The sequence below is a fragment of the Sarcophilus harrisii genome, chromosome 3 (assembly GCF_902635505.1).
Source record: "Sarcophilus harrisii chromosome 3, mSarHar1.11, whole genome shotgun sequence".
Lineage (NCBI taxonomy): Eukaryota > Metazoa > Chordata > Mammalia > Dasyuromorphia > Dasyuridae > Sarcophilus > Sarcophilus harrisii.
The window spans coordinates 29,660,815-29,682,456 of record NC_045428.1 but is presented as its reverse complement, the minus strand read 5'-3'; the positions used below and the strand labels follow the sequence as shown (position 1 = coordinate 29,682,456).

Here is a 21,642-nt window from a genome sequence, read left to right as displayed (position 1 = left end):
GGAAGAAAGAATGGGCAGTCAGTTGTTCGGCAACGTTTGCTCCAACTCGCCAAACTTTTCTTAGGCAATGCTCGGTCCTCATAGAGCACTCCGCATGTCCAATTGTAAAAATCTGTCAACATCTCAGGATTCTAGAGAGCTTGATGATTTCCACTGAGAATAATGATGGGAAGATGCTTTTCTACTGTAGGAAAAAGATGGGCTTAAGAGGCAATAAGAAAGATAAGGGATGGGGTAGCAGAGGGAGTAGGCTGAGTAATTTTATGTTACTGGAGTCTGGTCTGAAGGGTTGGATGTTCCCACTTCTTCTTGCTTTGGCAATGCTTGTTATCCCTTCCAAGCCTCAGACTGTGTGCAGAACTCTCAGCTTGCTCTAAAATGTTATTGGATAAGCCTTGACACACTAGCATCTGAGGTTTGCTTCCAAGTGGTCATCGTTCCGTGGTGTGCATGTGGCCAGGCCTACTGCTTTTACTCTTAACAGGATAAGCTATTGTAATAAGAAAGGATTTGGAATGTATTCAAAACACAATCCTGGAGAGCTAGTTCCTATGGGGCCTGGTGTAGCTACTCAGGGCCTCCCTCTCAGGGTGAGGTGACTCTGGTCCCCTTTTTCTAAGGGAATGGATGGAGGTAATCAAGGTTGTGGAGTTATTACCTTTGTGGAGTCCCACCTTTAAGAACCCCTGCTTTGATTTAATTCAATATGTTTATTGGATTGATAAACATCAAGCAGTGGAAATAATGATGCTTTTAGAGCAGAAGACTCCAGTGAGAATCCTGTTTCTGTCACATCATATATAATTTGGGGCCTCCTTGGGACTCGGTTTCCCCACTTTTAAAAATGAGAAGGTTGGTCCAGTTCACCTCTAAATGAGATAGTTGAGAGAATGCTGGAGACAAAATGCTTAGCTGGGGTCAGGAAAATGTGGGTTCAGATCTCACCTCTCTGGGACTTAATAGACACATGTCCTGAGTCTTCTTTCCTTATATTGCAAATGGAAGTGACACTTAGAGACTTGAGTTTATAGCAAAGATTTTTAACCTGACAAACTTGAAAAATCTTTGAAAGTTTTTGCTAACAGCACATCGATATATGAATTTCCTACTTAATTTCATGTTTCGTTTTCTGAAAACTCGGTGCGTATTTACTTGCCCACGCCGCTCCCAGAAGGTACCCAGGGGCTCCATTTCACAGCCAAAGGGGCCCGTGACGCAAAAGGAGAGACTCCCGATCTAGACCCTTGCTTACGGCACGCTAACTCCGGGCAGTCTGCCCATTTTCCAGGGCGGGGACAGGAGGGGAAGCTTCGAGGATAGGAAAGGAGGTGCCCAGGAGAGCCTGGGGAGGCCGAGGAGGGGGTGAGGAAGGAGGGCCGCGGAATCCGGCCAGCCGTCGGTCCCGGAGCGCTCCCCCGCGCTCGGCCGGCCTGCCTCTCGCCAGCTCGCACCCAGCCCGGCGCAGGCACCGCCTCGCCCCTCCGCGCCTCGCCTCGCCTCGCCCCACCCTGGCCCGCAGAGCGCCTCGCCAGCTCTCGGACCAGTTCCGGTCTGCCCGGCGCGTCTAAGTGCCCGGCTCCTCCTCCTCGTCCTCCATCCCCTGCTGCCCCGGGCTCCCGCTGTACTTGTTGCCCAGCTGTCCTAAGATATTGGCAGCCACAGGCGCTGACCGCTGCGCCCGCCGCGCACTGACAGGTAAGGGCTGCGGGCACTCGCGCCAGCCTCTGCGGGGGTGGAGGCTGAGCAGGGCTGACTGAATAGACCCGCTGCCCCGCGGCGGAGGGCGGGGAGGCGCCCTGGCTTTCCTCCTCCCCTTCTTCTCCTAAACTCCCCCCACCCTGGCCAGCCGGCCTCTCCCCGCCCCCCTGACTGGGAAAGCTAAGCGAGGACTGCCCCCCCAGCCCGGGCCCCCTGCACTGTTCCTCCGGCTCCTCAGTGAACTTGGCCTCCGCGGCGGCGCAGCGCGGCTGGGCTCAACTTGGGGCAAGACAGCGCGGGGCTGGGTCGGGGACTTAGAAGGGTGAGTCAGGGGCTGCCGGGGGAGGCAGCGCACCTCCCACCTTCCCTTCTTGTTTCTCTCCCTCCTGCTTGCCTTCCTTTGCCCCCGTTCTTCCCTTCTCTTTTCCTTCTCTCCTTCCTTCCCTCTGGACCGGTCAAGATAAGAGACTTGTTGCTGAAGCTAGGGGCCTCCCCTTCCAAGTTTTTTCGAAAGCGGGCAGACTGCATGATGAAGTTTAGTGAGGGATGGGAGGCCGAGCATCCCAGATAAACCAGGAAGTGCTGACTGTCAATTTGGAAAGTAGGTTCCCTCCTCCTCCCTCTTCTCTCTTCTCTCTTCTCTCTTCTCTCTTCTCTCTTCTCTCTTCTCTCTTCTCTCTTCTCTCTTCTCTCTTTTCTCTCTCTCTCTCTCTCTCTCTCTCTCTCTCTCTCTCTCCTTTCCTTCCCTCCTTCTGTGTGTGTGTGGGTGTGGGGGGGAGGGTGGGCAAGCAGAAGAGATGGAGGATAGAGGGTTAATTTTGGAAGAGTAGGAAGCTCCATGCTGGCCTAAGAGACTGGGCTGATTCCCCTTTTCCTCTAACCCCAGGAGAAAAATATTACATCTTCAGAATAGGAAATAATGATACATTCTGAGAAGTAGCATAATGCAGCTAGTCTCAAATCTCACTTCTGACTAGATGCTTAACCTGAGCAAGTCATTCATTTTCTTAGGGCTCTTGAGAACTCTCTAAACCCATAAATTGCCAATAAACTCTCAGCCTATATTTTTTCATCCATAAATTGGGGATAATGATAGCATCTATTTCACAAGATTGTGAGGACGAGTAGCATAAGATTGTAACATGCTATAAAACTATTGTTATAACTAGAGATATTATTAGATCAGCAAATATCAATAAAATTTCAGGTACAAAGCCCCGCCGCCAACCCCCTCCCAAATAACCATAGCTAACATTTATGGACTATTTTAGGGTTTCCAAAGAGTTTTATATACTTTCTGCTAAATTACATAAGACTTGATTTTGGATATTCTGCCAAAATGAAAGACTATTTAGTACAGGATCCTTGTACTATGTAGCTTAGACCTTTGAATAGCACTAAGGACCTCAGAGACTATTTGATCCCATCCCCCTCATTTTACCTTTCAAGAGACTGTAATTCTCTGGGAAGCTGAATAATCTGCCTAATTCCACACAGGTAGTAAGCATCCGATGCAGGACTCCCCCATTCCATCCTTTGTTCTTTCTAAAACAACAAGCTAGGATATAAAACCTTGAAATCCAAACCAATCAGTCAGTTAACAAGCATTTGTCCAGGACCTACTGTGTGTCTGATACTATGTTGGGGATAAAAAGACAAGGCAAATGAGAGTGTGGTACATTTTTGGAGATAGCAATGTGTGCATTTATAGTACTTATCTAGTATAGTATAGTATATATAGTATAGTACTTATATAATATAGTATATTATAATATATATATATATATATATATAGTATAGTATAGTACCAAGTAAATAATAATACCAGTAATTAGGAGAAGAGGGAAGAGGGGTTTATAGCACATTTGGGGATCAGGAAAGAATTAATTAAGGGCTTGGTACTTGGGCTGAGTTTTGAAAGAGAATCTGATGGGAGAGTAAGCACACAGCCAGTCATGATACAAGGGAGAGGCTGGTTCAATCCATAAATCAACAAGCAAAGAGTCAAAGGAGATTAGGAAGGGAAACAGGTCATTGGGCTCTGTAGTAATGAGTTCGTTAGTGACTTTGGGAAGAGAGAGTGACCTTGAGTAATCTGGAAGGAGCAGAAGCCAGACTGCCCAGGCTTGAGGGGGGTGGGTGGTGACTGTTGGAGCCAATTTATGGAGCCTTGAGAAACCTGATTGTCACATATACACCTGGAAATCTACAACCTCCCAACAAGGCTTGATTAACTTTTACTTCTTTATGTTTAAGAAAGGAATGGAGGAAATATCAATGATGCAAATTAAACTAAAAAGTGTGGGAACATTTTTTTTTTGAGAACCAGTTGTTAAACATATGCCCATACACTGCTGGATAAACCACTGTTGTGAAAATTGAAACAGAAAGGATCCATGACTCCATTTAGTTTAGTTATGAAGGAGAAGAGAGAACACAAAAACTTGAAAGGGAGAAATATATAATGGGGGAAGCTAGATTAGAGCACTCAAAAAGACTCATCTTCTCCATTCAAATCTGATTTCAGATGCTTAAGCTGTGTAACCCTAGGCAAGTCACATAACCTAATTTGCTTCAGTTTCCTCATCTGTTAAAAAAAAAAAAAGGAAAAAAAAATATGGCAAACTGCCCTAAGATCTCTGCCAAGAAAACCCCCCAAGTGGAATAATGAAGAGTTGGTGACAATTAAAAATGACAACAACAACAACAAAAATATTCAATGTTTAATTCACATGGTGATAAGATCTTAAGTTTAGAGCTGGAAAGTACTTTGCAGATTTCAATTGAATAGAACTGACCCCTAACCTGTGCATGGCCAGAACTGAACAGAGCAGGTCAGAGACAGAAGAGTCAGGAATTAAACAAGTTTAATTTCAAAGTGAAAGAAATGGCTTGTAAGCAAGGACACATGAGCTGGGGCTCCACCCCTAGTGGGGGGGGGGGGAGATAAACCCCATTTAGTGTAGGGAGATCTTAATAATTCCACCAATGGCTACACAGTAAAGCTGTAGCTTGACATTGAGGAAGGGATAACAGGAAAATTGTGACTTCATGAGCAAAACATGGATACAGCAAGTAGTTGTCTGAACTCTGAATACCTGGTACCTGGTCAAGGCAACACAATGATTATATGAAACAATTCTGAAATTTTGCTGTGGCCGAATTCATCCAGAAGGTGAGTGCAAGGGATTGTTTTCATACCAAGCTCAGGGCACAGCCTGCATGGTGGGCGTGAGTTCTGGAAACAGTATGTCTTCTAATATTTTGACATTACTTCATTTTGGCCAAAAGGAGAGGCATCTAAAAGAACCTCACCCTTCTGGCCAATAAAAGAAAGACAGGTATAAGTCAAGATGCCACAAGAAGCCAGTAGGGCCAGGATGAGTTGTTACCTAGTGAGTTCATTCCTTGAAAAGACCTATCAGGGGAGTGTGTCTAAGGTATCACTGCTAGCCATTGTTTGCTTGGAAGAAGAAAAAAGAGGGGCTAAGGATGCAGAGGGAGAAAATGTCAATACACAAACCAAGGCTTTGGTGGCTAGGCACATAATGAAAAGAGGAGAAAAAACTAAGACGTTATACTCAGCCCTTGTCTAGAATTTTGAGGCACCTGTTTCATCTGGATGACAGCTGCCTCTGAATTTGTACTAGACAAACTTTGAGGTCTGTGGAGAGTTTTGTCATCCACTTGGGAGCAGGAGCTTTCTTCAGATAGTCCATGAGTCCACCAGAAAAACCTGATAGGGGCCCTTAGAAAAAACTCCTTGCATGAATTTTTGAATCTGAATTTCTGGTCATTACATAGGTCCTTAGTTATGGATCTCTAAACACACATAGAGATGATCCAGTTTCCCAGACACACAAAACAAAAAAAAATGCAATAAAGTTTTTCTCACAATTTCCACAATTGCATAATTACACCAAAACAGGTAGAGATCAAATTACTTTGGGATCTCACAATGGACGAGTTCTGAAAGGGGAGATTTATGTATCACCAAGATAACTAAGAAAACATAAATGTAACTAAAATCAAGTCTCCTTGTATTCTAGTGCTACATTCTCACTATCCATTTAACCAGCCCATTTTGATTCCCAGATGTCTCATGTAGTTATCCTGTTGCAGTTCTTGGACAATAGGCTTTATTTTCAGGACAGCTCTAAAATGGATTCTGCTTCTCTGGTTTCAAATCTAGAGGTTCCTAATTAATTCTGACTTCATATAATTTAATAAGTTTGGGTTCTTCAAACATGAAAATTCAAAGAATTTCAGTTTATATGCTATTTGCTTTTTCTGTCCTTATCTAAGTTCTGTACCTGAAACAAAAGTTTTTTTTTTTTCATTATTAAAAAAAAGAATAAGAAAAAAGAAAAACAGAAAAGGAATACCAAAACAAAATAAATCAAAACAAAAGAGAACTTTGTCACGTGTGCTACAGAATATGAGGGAGGATTCAAAATACATATTAACAACTTAATACTTCAAGAAAAATAAAATTCAAGAATGTCCATATTTTCTTCACTTCCTTGTAAATTGTTCTTTTATTCTCTGCTGCACACCTTTTTTATACTTTATTCTTTTTTCCCCTCCTTCATCATCCCCACCCTCAAGCAAGCTATAGTTAAGAAAAGATATATTTATGTATACTTATATAGATACACACATATACCCACACCACTCCTCCCACCCCACACATATATCTTTCCTATCCCTGCTGACTATTCACTTTAATCCTGCTCTTTAACTTGTCTTCATAGTACTTAACCTCTCTTCACCCATGGATCCCTCCCTTGTCTTCTTCCTTCACCCTTTGCTTCCCCATCTACCCGTCCCTCCCCCTTTATTTATAGATTTTGGAAGGTGCTATAACCTTCATGATATGTATGTAGTGTTTGCCTATTTAACCAATTCCAATGCGAGTAGGTTTTCTATGAGCCCTCTTCCTCCCTTTAAAGCCTGTATGTCATTTGTATTAAGTTTACTATTTTTATATTAATTCTACCCCAAACTTTTTTTTTTGAGCTACCCTTTGAGTTGTTTGATTTCAAACTTAAACATATGGGATACATTTCCTAGATTAAAAAAAAATCCATAAACAATTTACCCATGTTTAAAAAGTTTAATGTTAAGTATATAAAGATAGGTTTATAAAGTTTATATATAAAGATAGGTATATAAAGTTTAAATGTTAAGTATATAAAGATAGGTTAAATTATAAGATGCCCTATTTGCATCTTATTACAGTAACTCAGAGATTTTCTAGTAGCAATCTAATTACTATACTTACAAAATTTCTTGATTGTATAAATTTGTTATAAAAGGAAAAAGAGGGACATAGTTATAACAATGATGTGTATCATAAATAGAGGGGAAAACTTCCTTAGCTCTGTTGGATTCCAGGTATGAGTCATATCTGACAGCCAATCATGTAGTTAAGCATGCTAAAAGCAAGGCTCAGATGGGAATTTTTCTTTTTGGAAGGAAATAGCACCCTGGGGAAATAGAGTTAAGTAGATCATATATAGGCTGTGCCCAAGTTGTCCCCAAAACTTTTCCCTTGCACAGATATCCATCTTTAGCAGTTCTCTCACTGTAGCACAAGCTATTTTCTACCATTGGCTTCATGACAATGGAGAGAGCCATTCCTGCAATCAGAACTCAAACAATAGTAAATTACAGTCCCATAAATTTTTATCTTAAGTAGCTAGATTTCACTAACCATAACTTAGGGCTTGAATATCTTTCCTGATGTTTCTCTGACAGGTAATATGTCATTTATTCTTTACTTTTAAGGGTAACTATCCATATTCTGGGGTTTCAGTCATATAACAATTATCTGATAGTTGACCCATCATTAATATTTTGAAGCTACATCTTTAAACCACCTCATAAATTTTACATAAGACCCAAGAACTTTCTAATGAAAATTTGCTATTATATATTATTATTATCTGTTTTGTAACAAAATATCTCTCTAAATATTTGTTTTCAAATACTTATTTTTAAAATCACATTCTTTTAAAACTTCAATCTATGTGTAACCGTATCCAAATTAAAAAGTAGTTTTGTCTAATAGCATTTTTGTTACAGAGCTCTCTCAAATTTCACAATGTAAGAGAATTTAGAAATACAATAATAACACAAACAATATTGCGTATCTAAAACATGAAAAGCATTTCAGATGACATCAATTGCACTTAATTGTCTTTCCAAATGATCGCACATAAAAATCATCAATCTTATTACCTTTGGCATTTTGAAATCACTCTAGAGTTATCAGGTGTGGAACAATTACCTTAAATTAAAGAAGTAATAATAATATAGTGCTTAGCAGATGCCAGTCACTGTGTAAAGCACTTTGCAATCATATTATTCTGATCCTCACAATAAGCGTGGGAGGTGGGCCATTATTATTTTTCTCTTTACATATTACAAAACTGGGGCAAACAGAGATAAGATAATTTGCCTAAGACTACATAGCTAATACATTTATGTAACTGGAATGTAATTCAAGTTTCCCTGCATTTTCCAGTATTTTTTTCAACACCTTTATTTGGAAATCTGATCTAAAATGACAGGGGTTAATAGGGAGGAGAAGGTCTCTGATTTGGGGGATTTACAAGAGATATTTAGTTTAAACAATCTTTTCTCTTTCTGTGGTCAGAAATGTCAAAGAAGGGTTAGTAAGAGGTTGCTATAATGTGTAAATTGTTTACCTATTTTTTTTCTTTCTTCACTCTCGATTACTTCCAAACTAGCTGACTTCCTTCATTGACCTATAACAATTAAGTTAATTACCCTGCCATTTACTTTTTAAAACTTTTAGAAAATTTAATCCTTATTTTTCTTTGAAATAAATTCTTCAGAGTGGTACCCCCAACATTACAAAGATTTCAGAAGGGTGTGAGTTCTTAGAATTTCCCAAAGTCTCAGGAGTTCTCCCCTGCAATCTTAAAATGATCAATCCAAACCTCCAAAATCTGCTAAGAGATTTTTAGCAACTCTACAATTTTATTATCTGACTTTATTTTTATAATTCTAAATCTACCATTGTAGCAGAAATGCTGATAGATAAAACTTTTTTTTTTTTAATTTGGATGCTGTTACACATTAATTGACTTTTTAAAAGGATGTGATTAAAAACAAATCTGAAGTGGCAGGAAAAAAAAGCGTCTTACAGTTTTTTTTTTCTTTTTTCTTATAACCTTGCACAGAAAGCCTAAATTGAAAGTTAGTCCTACTTACTGGGACAATTACTTCAAGTATGAAAGCTCATTAATCTTTTTCAATGTTCTAAACTCTGGATGCAGCTCTTAGAAGTTTTTGTGACTGGCATAATTTTAAATCTTTCAAGGTTATAGAATCTAGATCACAACACAAACATGACACAGGTATTTTACATTTTACAAAGACACAAACATAGACAAGATGACAGGATAGATACATATACAAAGATTTTTAACAAAGCACACAGTTATAGCCCATCTAGAGGTATATCAGTAACCAAGGCATGGAGTTTCAACTTTAGGCTTAGTTACCTTTTTATACAGGTGCACAGAAAAGCCAATTAATAGAGCTGTGCAGTTAAGAAAGGGCATCCTTACCAGAGTGGCCCAGGGATGAACCGAGTCACCAAAGGAGTCCTGAAATTTTTCACACAAAGAATGGTGAGGTCAAACAAGGTAAGATTGGACAAGGCCAGAACACTGACCAGATGAGGGAGAGTCAGACTGTAGAGAAATAAATATCTGGTGACTCTTAGGCCATTCCCACTGGTACTGGAGAGTCCAATGGCTCAGTTCCATGTCCAATCCCACTGCTGCCAAATGATGTTTACCAGATAGAACCATCTTCTATCCTGTGGTGGCTAGAGCTGAACAGAGCAGGCTAGAGATAGGAGAATCAAGAATCAAACAGAAGTTTAATTTCAAAGTGAAGGGAAATGGCTTGCCTCACTCACTCACTTGGGACTAAATAAGGGTCAAGTACGAGTATACTCCTTTTCTGCTTTGGGTAAGCTATGAAAATATAAAACAACAAATCTCTCCCTCTCTCCCTCCTTCCCCCTCTCTGTCTCTCTCTGTCTCTGTCTCTCTTGCTCCCTCCCTCTTTGCCTTTCTGTCTCTGTCTCTCCCTTTTTTCTTCCTTTGTCTCTCTCTTTCTCTCATTCTGTCTCTCTGCTTCTGTTTCTCTATCTCACTCTGTATCTCTCTTTCTCTGTCTCCCACACACAAATATTGCCGTTTAAAATCTACAGTTCTTCTGAGTATACTTTATTATCTCTGATCTTGTGGCCGGATTTACTCAAGATCACACACAAATCAGTAATGCAATGAAGAACCATGTTATCTTAGTGAAACACATTTCTTTTAAAAGAAATGATGAACAAAAAACAAAAGCAAACTCTTAGAAAGCAGGAGTTACAGATGTGGCTCAGCACTCTCCTGGAAACAGCTCCAGAGTGAGCCTGAAGAAGAGGATAGGAAAATAGGGATCCTAGGTTCTATTCTCAGCAGGCTGCATAGCTCTAGCCACTGTGCATCTGTCCCACATGCCTTTTGCTTGGTGAGCTGTATTCTTTGTTCTTGATTCTTGGCATTCTAACCCATTCTCTTGGCATTCTTGGCCACTTTGGCAGTGATAGTCTTATCCTTGCTTCCTTATAGCTCATTGGGAGATCCCATTCTCTTTCTCACCATTAACTTTATAGGGCCTTTTCCTCCTTCCTCCCCTCTTCTGTGAAATGAGAGGGGATTGGGTCTATATAACCTTGATATTGGGGCTCCTATTCAAAGCAGACATAATGTCTATTTCAAACAGATTATCCCCAAAAGATGTGTGAGTAATTATATCTTACAGGAAAATATTCTCTTTGCCTTGGTATTTGTAAAGTGCTTCCCAAGTCTTAAATCACTAGATAAATGCTAGCTCTAATCCTCAGCATCACCTGTATTACTCCTCCCTAGATGAGCTTCTGCTGGGATTTACTTCTAAGTAGCTTTGGGAAGTCAGGATTTTCATTGACTTAGGAGGAGCCATTGACAGTTATGTGAAGCTTTACATTAGTTATCTCATTGGATTCTTACAAAAACTTAGGAGGTCAGCACAACTATTGTCCTAGCTTTTATATATGAAGAAACTAGGACTCCCAAGACCTTAAAGGACTTGCTTGGGATCCCATAGCAAATCCCAAATACTTGAAGGAATCACCTCACCCATTTCTTCCTGATTCATATTCAACTTTTTTTAATTTGTCTAAATCCAGGGGTTCTTAGTTTGGGTGGCAACAGTATGTGAACTTTAAAAAAATTATATATTGTGATCATTGTTTCAGTAGGATTTGTTTCTTTGATAATCCTATATATTTTCTTTTCTACATTAAAAGTATTATTCTAAGTAGAAGTTTATAAGCTTTATTAGGCTGACAAAGGGGATTTTGATACAAAGATGTTAAGAATTCTTGCACTATTCTATGATTTATTTTTATTTTTAGAGACTAAGTTCTCCTGCTAATCCACTTTGAAAAGCTCCATTTCTGACCTGGGCTGTTTCACCCTTCCTTAGGTAACCTGGTTGGCACCTACTTCCAAAGGCTTCCAGTGGTGTCTTAGCATCAGTTAGTCATTGAATAAACATTTACGAAATAACTACTATGTGCCAGGTATTCTGCTAAGTGCTGGGGATATAAGTACAAAAAAAAGTCCCTGCCCTTCTGGAGCTCCTTAATGGGAGAAGACAATGCAAAGAAGGAAGCTGAAAAGGGAGGGCAGAGAAGGTATCTGATCACAAAGGCTTAAGAAAGATGGACAATCATTTGGTTATAACTATATTGCAAGTCATAATTCTTGAGCTCAAATAATTCCCCAGGCTTAGCCTCCCCAATAGCAGGAACTATAAGTATATGCCATAATTCTTGGCTATTTAATTTTTAATAATAGGAACCCTCAAGTCTGGTCTTCATTTCAACTTGAGAAGCATTTATTAAGCACCTAATATATACTGCATACTATCATAGGTAATGAGGATAGAAAGAAGATGTCTTTGAGACCTTGGTAACAATTCTGTGTCTATGTTAATGATTATGTTCAATTCTCTGAGTGCTTCAAAAGATTGATGAATTTTGAATGGGAAGAATTTTAGAAGTCACCTACTTCAGATCTCCCTTGAATTGAGTTTTAAGGGAGGGGTATGGATTTTTGGAATGGGAGGCCAACCTACAAAAAGACATGGGAGAAGGAGATAGAATGCCAAGGTTAGGAAAGCAGCTAGTACAGGTTGCTTACAAGATGGGGTGGTTGAAGGAAATGTGTGATGTCATTCTGGAAATGTGGGCTGGAACCAGAATGTGGAGGGTTTTAAATGCTGAATAGAAAAGTGTGTGTTTGCTCCTAGAGTCAAGAGCACTGGACCACTCTTGATCAGGGGAATGATATAATCAGTTCTGTGCTTTAAAAAGATGATTTTGGCAGCATTGTGATTAATAGACTGATTTATTAAAGTGAAAATGCCAGAAGTCAAGAGTTCAATTAGGAGGCTTGAGATAATGAGAATCTGAAGCAGAGTGGGGGCTATGTGAGTAAAATGAACACACACACACACACACACACACACACACACACACAAATACAAACTTAAAAGAGACAAAGGTTAAGGACCTTAGAAAAAGAGCTAACATTTTTTTTAATGAATTTACACCTTTGTCAGAAAGATCCATCAAACTCTGCATGATCTTATTATCCTCATTTTTCAGATGAGGAAACTGAGGTTGAGAAAAGTTAATGATTTGTTCAGGACATACAGCTTGCAAGTGCTTGGGAAATAAATTGAATTCTGGTGTTTCTGATCCAAAGTACAAGAGCCCTGTTTAGTCTGCCTTGCTGCCTCTTATCTAGGCAGAGAACTTAAGAATGCCTGAAAATTTGGTATGGGAACATGCACTGAAAGTTGTTAATTTGCACACAAATTACTCAGCAATTCGTTATAATGTTCTGACTTCTGTCTCCTTCCTCTGATACTTAATAGCTATGTGGATCTGGGCAAGCTATTCTGCCTCAGTTTCCCTGTTTGTTAAATGAAGTATAGATGTATACTTAGGTAGATATTTTATATTTTCTTCTCATTTAAAAGGAGTGTGCATATAGACTTGGAAAGGATCTAGGTGACTCAATAAATAAAGGACTGAACCTGGAATTAGGAAATCCTGAGTTCAAATGTGACCTCAGATACTAGATGTATGAGCCTGAGCAAGTCCTTTAGCCATTGTGCCTTAATCCACTGGAGAAAAAAAATGACAAAGCACTCTAGTGTCTTTGCCAAAAAAACCTCATACAGGATCATGAACTGTCAGACATGACTGAATAACAAATATAGATGGGTATTTTAGCTGTCAGTTAAGTGATGGTAAAGGATTTAAATGATTTTTTTTAAAAATCAATCAATCAATTATTTATTTATGAAGCCAGGTACCATGCCAAGTCTACAGAAACAAAATGTTAAAGTTATAAAATGAATTTTTTAAAAAGGAAAGAAATAAGGAAGGAGGGAAGAAAGACAGAAAGACACAGTGAAGAGAGACAGAAAGATACAGGGAAGGGAGAAAGATCACCTCTTCAATATAATGACAGGTTTTTTTGCCTCAAAATCTTGAAACAAAAGATTTCTCTTTGTTCTTTCCTTTTTTTTTCTTTCTCGGACACCTGTCTCATTTAAGTCCTTGAACTATGAAAGCAAATTTTGCCCCACCTGTTTTATCAACTTCTCTAAAAAAACTATCCAGTCATTGTTTTGATGACTTTTCCATGTGTGTTGGCTGATTCCCCTCCCCTCTGGCCCTATTCACTAAGATGTCTCATTGAGCCTGCTGTTCCAGACAGATGTGGAATGATGAAAGCTGGAAATTAAATTAACTGTAATTATTGTGGTTTTGTGATAGTATTTTCTTATGTGGCACCAGAAGGTTAACAGACCTGTGAATGTAGCCCTTTGTCTTTCAACTTTTCTGAAATGTTTTATTGGAAATAGTGTTTAACATCAATACAGTCAATTCACTTGGTAACTATTTACAAGCCAATTCATGTCAGGAAGCGTAAGTCAAGTCAACAAGCTTTTATTAAGTTCTTATCATTGTTCTTAGAGTGAACAAATGGCAGGAAAGATAAAATACAAGACTTGAAGTCAGGAAGGCATGGATTCAAATTTTGCCTCAGATTCTTAATAATTACTTCCACAGACACTATACTAGTGTGTGTTTCTGAGAGAGCATCTGAACCCCCTTGATCTTTGGTTCTCTCACTTGTAAGATGCGGATGATAACAACATCTATTTTACAGGGTGGTGGTAAGGATCAAATAAGATAGACTTTGAAAAACTCTTTGCACACTATAAAGCTCTACATAATCACTACCAGGTATTTTTCTTGTCCATTCATTTTTTCCCCTCTTTTATGGTCATAATTAGTGTATATTCTGTTTTGTGGGGGTTTTTTGGGGGGAATTTACATGATTTCATAAAAGTTTTTTTTATATTTCTCTGATTCTCATATTTACATGAATGTGGCACAATATATTAAACTATGTCCCCATTAGTGGATGACTTGGTCGCTTCGATTTTTTTCAATTACTTGTAATGTGACTAGGTAATGTGATAACTCTTTTTGAGGGAGAAATGGCACATTTAAAACATATGCACAGTAATGGAAATACTAACTAAGTCTTTCAATATCCGACAGAATTATACAGAATGATTTTCTTGGCAGATCAAATGAATCACTGCTAATAACCTAAAAGATAAAATTTATCTTCAAACACGATATATCTAGGATGACTCTTCCCTGATATGGTAACAGGTGAAATGGTAGATTTATGGGTGAAATTCCCTGTAAGCTTGTGAAATGAAGCTCTTTCTCTTTGGCCATTAGAATTCCTCATTTTCAATATAGCCACAGAACACAAATCTTCCTCTTAAGTGGCTTTCAAAGTAGAGAAAAAATGAGAATTTGGGGTTCAGAAGACCCCAGGATGCTTACTTCCTCTTTGACCATGATACAAGTACCTAACTCTTTAAATTTTTAAGCCTTATGTATACACTTATAATGTCCATGGTGCTTATAGGGTCTCTGTGAGGCTCACTATGAATGTAACTCTTTAAGACTATGGACACTTCAATTTATATTACCTTTGCAGAAGCTCTGTCCCAAGTCTGGATTGGAAGCCTCCTCACCTCTATCTCTTAAAATCCCTAGTAGCTCGTGTCCTGGCTTCCATTTTTCTCAGTTCCCCAACAGCTAATATCACCCACATCTCTCATTATGGGGCAAGATGGTAAAAGACTTAGTAATCCCATCTGTGTGCATATATTTTAAATGTGCTACCCCTCCCTCAAAAAGGGCTATCACATTACCTAGTCATAGTTCAAGTAATTGAAACAATATGTATTTGTATATGCTACTTTGTATACATTATATCTCTCCACAAATGTAAACTCTGAGGGCAGGACAGGTTTCATTTTTTGTCACTGTATATCCCACATATAGTAAATAATAAAAAGTTGTAGGTTGAGTGCATTTGGGATGCTTAGATCATGACACTTAAAAAAATCAGCATGATAAGTCTGTCATTTCCATGTTGTTGCTGTTCAATCATTTTTCAATTGTGTCCAACTCTTTCTCATTGGGATTTTCTTTGCAAAGATACTAGGTGGTTTTCCATTTCTTTCTCCAGCTCATTTTGTAGACTGAGGCAGACTTTGGTGATTTGCCTAGTATTACACAGCCAGATAAATGTCTGGGGAGAAATTTGAACTCAGGAAGATGAGTCTTGTTGACTCCATGCTCTGTGCATCATGGCGCCACCTAGCCGCCCCCATCATAATGATATCAGATGAGCACTACAAACTAAAAGAATTTTACAGAAGAATACAATGTTAAGACCAGCAAGGGCTTCAGGGAATATCTAACCCATCTTTCTAATTTTTCTCAAAGCCCAGACTGAGCCCCAGAAAAGTGAGCTCATGACAGATTCCAGACAAGAGCTTGGGTCTCCTGACTCCCCTGTCACTTCTCTTTCCGTTGCTGTTTCTAGCCCTAGTGACCACCCACTTCCTTCTGGACAGCACAAATGTTGCATATATCTCTGTGTAATTCCTGAGCAATTTAGAACAAGGAAGAGGAGCCTTGTTTTATTCACGTGGAAAAAAGAAAAGCAATCAAGGTTCAGACAGAAATAAAAAATAAGTTAATGTAGACTGATTTTATTTTATTTTATTTCATTGTGGAGGGACATGGATATAGTGAGAAAGATAGATATCTTCATCTGGCCAATTTTTTAAGTTATAACTAGGCAACATGTGTGTTTATTTAATTTAAAATTATATTCATGCTTTGTTTATCACCTCCATTTTCCTACATGTCACAGCCCCCATCCCTTCTGACAAAGAATAATAAAGAGAAAAATGGCAGTTCAGTGAACTTAAATAACATGTCAATCAATCAAGTCTAACAGTGTATTCTATGTTCTGCTTCCATAATTGGAAAGGAAATGGGGAACCACTCCAGGATCTCTGCCAAGAAAACCCCAAAATGAGATCAAGGGAAGTTATAGTTGACTGAATAACAACAATAATCTCCATAGTCCCCCACCTCTACAAAGAAGGAAGTTCATTTTCTTATCTCTACTTAGTATTAATTACACAGCCTTCAGTTTTCATTCAGAACAGGAAATTTTAACATGTAACAGCAAACAATTTAATTATATTTCAATTTGACCTTGGGAACAAATGAATGATGGAGAGAAAGGGAGAATCAAGAGAGGACCAGGGAGGGAAAGAGACAAAGGGGAGAGGCAGATGGAGGTGCAATGACACAGCAAGATGGGCACGCCAGAGAGGGGTTGGGAAAGCTGCTCAGTGGATTTTGCAGCATTGTAACTTGTTCTTATCACATCTGTCTTTTTAGGTTATGAGTTTCAGACTGTCCATTCATCATTGCCAGCTGAAATATGAATTAATTGGTGAACCATTTATTCACAGCTCTTCCAGTGGTTGGTTATCTATATGTTTTAAAATTTTTCTCTTTGAAAAGGAGACATTACTCCAGATCAGTATTAAGGGCTCATTGCCCCACCCTCAACCTCTTAGCCAGCTAGTTTGACAATTTAATAACTGATTCTGGCTCCCTATTATAATAAATAATATTAGATATTAGATTATTAGATATTAAATTACCGTTTACTATTTATTTATTTTGAAACCTTAAATTCCTCACAACAACTTTGGTAGATCAATATTAGATTTATCATAATTCAAGGACATAACCTTTTTGGGAAGGACTTTTCACAAGTTCCCAAGTACCCTTGGAAACTTGGGAGGCAACATGCTCCAAAACAACTTAGTAAAAGCCTAATGAACCAATGAGACGTTGAAAATATACACAGAAGGTAGCAGAAGGAAACTCAGGAGGAGAGAGAATCAGGCAGGGCCATGGGGTTTCCATCAATCTAAATCTAATATACTTTAAAAATATAAGCTGTTTGTAAAAGAGATCTAGGCTTTCATTATACAATTTCCTTTTTCTGTTATTTTGATATGGTAAATTTCATGTTTGTTGATGCTTGTCAAGTTCAGAGCAGGGGAGGGAGAGAAAGGGGAAGAAGAAGGGAGAGAGGAAAGGATAGAAAGAAAGAGAGAGAGATAAGGGGAAAGAGGAGAAGAGAGGCAGAGAAAGAAACAGAGATACAGAGAAAGAGGAGTGAGAGACAGACAGACAACGGAAGGGAGAAAAAGAGAGAAGGAGAAGAGGGAAAGAGGGAAGGAGGGAGAAAGGGAAGGAGAGAGAAAGGGAGAGAAAGAGAGAGACAGACACAGAGAGAGAGAGAGGGAGGAGGGAAGAGAAACAGACACAGAGAGACAGAAAAAGAGAGAGACAGACAGACAGAAAGAGGGAGAGTGACAGAGAGAGGGAGAGAAAATGAGACAGAAGGAGGAAGAGGCAGACAGACTAACACAGACAGACAGAGAGAAGAGTAGAGAGAGAGAGAGAGAGAGACAGAGAGAGAGAGAGAGACAGAGAGAGACAGAGAGAGAAGAGAGGAAGAGACAGACAGAAAGAAAAAGAGAGAGAGAGAGAAAGAGAGAGAGACAGACAGACAGACAGAGACAGAGAGACAGAGACAGAGACTGAGACTGAGAGAAGGAGAGAGGGAGGGAGAGAAATTGAGAATTTACCCCAAGAAGAAAGTATTTCTAGGACATTGATTAGGTTGACCTTGCCAAGGTCATCTAGTTAGTGTCAGAGGTGGGTTTTGAACTAGGTCTCCAGGCTCCAAGTCTATTACTCTTCCTGTGATTCCATACTTCTTTAATTCAACACTGAGAAGCAGGCTACATGGTGATTTGAGTTCTAGACTTGGAATCAGGAGAGGCTGAGTTCATATTTTGTCTGTGGCACTTCCTAGTTGTGTGACCCTGGCCTGGTGCCTCCTCTCTAACATTTAAAGTTAACTCAGAATTCCTATTCTAAATTAGTGCTTCTGAATATATGGACACAACAAAATGTTTTCTTGATATAACCTGTAAGCTAGGTACTGGGGATAATATTACCCCTACTTTATAGATGAAAAACCATATGGCTTGCCAAAGTTTTACAGAGCTAGCACGAATTGAGGTTGGGATTTGAAAGCTTCAAGATTCCAAGTATTTTCTATGCCATACAGTCTCTATCCATTCATGAAGTCCCCATAAACAATACTAGGCAGAGAATGGTGGCCATGATTTGGATGATTCTGTTGAGAGCAGAGTTTTTACCTGAGTAAAATTTTTTTTTGAGTCTTCAACAATTTCTTCACCTCCTATTACTTTCATACGCAGTCTCAATCTTTCTTGAGTGTGTGTGCTGTAAAAATTTCAGGTTGTGGGTGTACCGAGGCACAGACATGACAAAGCAACAGTTTGCTTATGCCTACTAGTGGAAGAAAAAACACAAGCTATTTGACAGAGGAGTTGTGCTTGCTCACAGCTGGTTGGGGGACATAGTACCACGAGCAACAGGCTATGTTGGAGAATCAGGAGTATTACCTGTAGGGAAGCTGAGACTTTGTGCTTCAGTCCTAATTATCCAATGACTAACATATTATGCAATTAAAGAAAGTCTCTGTTGGATGTTTATTTCTTTTTTTTAATAATAGCTTTTTAATTTAAAAATACATGTAAAGATACTTTTCAACTTTCATCCTTGCAAAACCTTGTGCTCCAATTTTTTTCTCCTTCCTTTCCTCCCTTACCCTCTGCCCTAGACAGAAAATAATCCAATATAGATTAAAACCATGTAGTTCTTCTAAACATATTCCACATTTAGAATGCTTTATAAGAAAAATTAGATCAAAAAGGGAAAAAATGAGAAAGAAAAAAAAAGCAAGCAAACAACCACAAAAAAGACGAAAATACGAAGTTGGGATCCATATTCATTTCCCACAGCCCTCTTTCTGGATTTGGCTGGGGTTTTTTTCCAAAACCTTTTTTGGGGTTTTCTTGGCAAGATATTGGAGCAGTTCTCCAACTAATTTTACTAATGAGGAAACTGAGGCAAACAGGATTAAATAACTTGCCCAGGATCACACAACTAAATAAGTGTCTTAAGATCATATCTGAGCTCATGAAGATGAGTCCAGCATTCTGTGCACTGAGTCATCTTGCTTTTGTTCTTTAATAGTGTCACAGTTTCATAGATTTAGAGGTGAAAGAGAACCCAGAAGTCTTTTAGTCTATCCTTCTCTTTTTTACAGATTGGGAAAGTGAGGCCATGGAGGCTAAATATTAAAAAAACTTGCCTTAGTACTAAATATCAGAACAATGAGTGAAATCTAGGCCTTTGATGATTTAAGGAGTTATGATTCTGTTGGTGTGGATACTCTTCCCTCCAGTGCAGATCAGCACCTCTAAAATTTAGTAGATGCTTTTGCTAGTTCCTGTGGTAGAAAATAAAAATAACAATAATATCTAATAACTGATATTCACATCATGTTTCAAAGTTTGTTATAATGCTCCATAGTTAAGATTTCATTTGAGCATCCCAATAACTCCGTGAAGTTATTTCTACAGATATTATCTCCATGATAGAGAAACTGAGTCTTAGAAATGATTTGTTCAAGAATGTAGGTATCGAAGATGTAATCTGAACATTGGTCTTTCTGGCTTTTCCTACTGTACCATGGATATCCCATAGCCACCCCTTTGTTGAGCATCTAGGGTAGTCTTTGGGCAACAAGACACTGAGTCCTTTGCAAGATCTTGTGTACATCATGGTGAAGCTGGGCAGAGCTTGTACTTGCTATAGCTTTTGAGAACTGAGAGTTGTCTCCAGTCACAGTGATGCATCAGAGTATGACTTCAGAGGAGACTTGGAGCTTATCATTTGTTTTATTTTCATATTTTATTTGCAATGTTTCAGGCACTGTTCATAATACATATATAATACTCAATGGGCTTACATTTGAAGTTGGTATTCAATTCAGTGCAGTTTGTTAAGGGATGCTAAGGAATCCCCTTAACTTGGATTGTGAGTTCTTTGGGTTCCATGTGCATATTCATTTCTCTTGTAATAAACCTAGTTTTCACCTAAGTTTCATGAAGTTGTGATCTCCTGTTGACAAATCCCCAAAGCTCTTATTCATTAAACATATGCAAGGTATGGATTGTTGCATATTTATCTTTGAATTCTTGGTGTCTAGTAGTGTCTGACTTCTAGTATGTACCTAATATTAAACTGAATTAAATGAACCATGTCACTCTCTCTCCCTCTCTTTCCTTCTCTCTCTCTCTCTCTCTCTCTCTTTCTCTCTCTCTCTCTCTCTGTCTCTCTCTGTCTGTCTATCTGTCTCTGTCTGTCTGTCTGTCTGTCTGTCTCTCTCTCTCTCTCTCACACACACACACACACACACACACACACTTAAGAGTTTCCTATGGTATATATGGTTCATGGTGGGGAGAATATTCCAAGAGCTAGATGGGTTATCAGGCTCATTTTTCAATATTCAGTATCAAGTGCCCTCTAAATGAATGATTTTGTGATAATCACTACCCCAGTGAAAGACCAATGTATTCATTGATATTTATTCCAGTCAGGTTTATTGAAGAATATATGTTACTTCAAGAGATGAATCATAGTTGGCAGGATCTCAAATGGCTCTGGAGTGTAGGGAGCATGAGATTTGCCAAGACCTCTTGAGGTGCTTCCAGATTGAAGGACATGGCCTTAAGCCTGTTCCTTTCCTCTGCTGGCTATCTCTGGGAGGATAGTTTCTCCAACCACATGAAGGTCAAAAGATGATTCTTTGGTAACCAGAGAATTTGAGTCTGGATTGCTCTGGCTCATGTGGAGAAAAAGCTCTACTTCTGACATCACTCATTCTAAGCTAAACATCATTCGCTCCAAGTGGAGTGAATTTTTGAAGATTTACAAGCACTAATTGATCAGGTCCACACTCATGCTCATTTCAGAGCACATGGACAGTTTTTAAGAATACTGGATCTTGCTACATATCCAAGATCTTCAGCATCCTCAGATGCAGGTACTGTTATATGAGGACAGAATTGTGATGGGCTTGTTCCCATAACCTAAAGATGGGGTGTTAAGAAGTGATGGTTTTCATAGATTGATCAGTCTGTTCAGCTTGGACACTAATATATAATCTGAGAATGACCTTGACAGATACTGCTGTTATCTTAAAGACTTGGGGCAGAGGGAGTAGCAAGGGAAAGGATGAGAAGGGACGAGAAGGGATGATCTTTTCCTGGAGCTAAAGAAAAGAATGAAAAGCTATACCATTTTTGACAAGTAAATTCAGAGACAATTACTAACTCAACAAACACACAAGCAAAAAAGAATGACATGAAAACATGAACATACAAATGTAACCCTCTTAAGAACAGTCTTGTAAAATGGGGGGTTCTCACTTG

The 21,642-nt window shown here is 39.0% G+C and overlaps 1 protein-coding gene across 1 annotated transcript in view; it reads left to right on the top strand.

Moving 5' to 3' along the window:
- The first annotated feature begins 1,318 nt into the window (after positions 1 to 1,318).
- PLD1 (phospholipase D1) overlaps positions 1,319 to 21,642 on the top strand; it is a 262,525-nt gene continuing 242,201 nt past the window's right edge. Inside the window, exon 1 of the mRNA XM_031957664.1 lies at positions 1,319 to 1,695. The gene's annotated coding sequence lies outside the window, so the exon portion shown is untranslated. The remainder of the gene's footprint in view (positions 1,696 to 21,642) is intronic.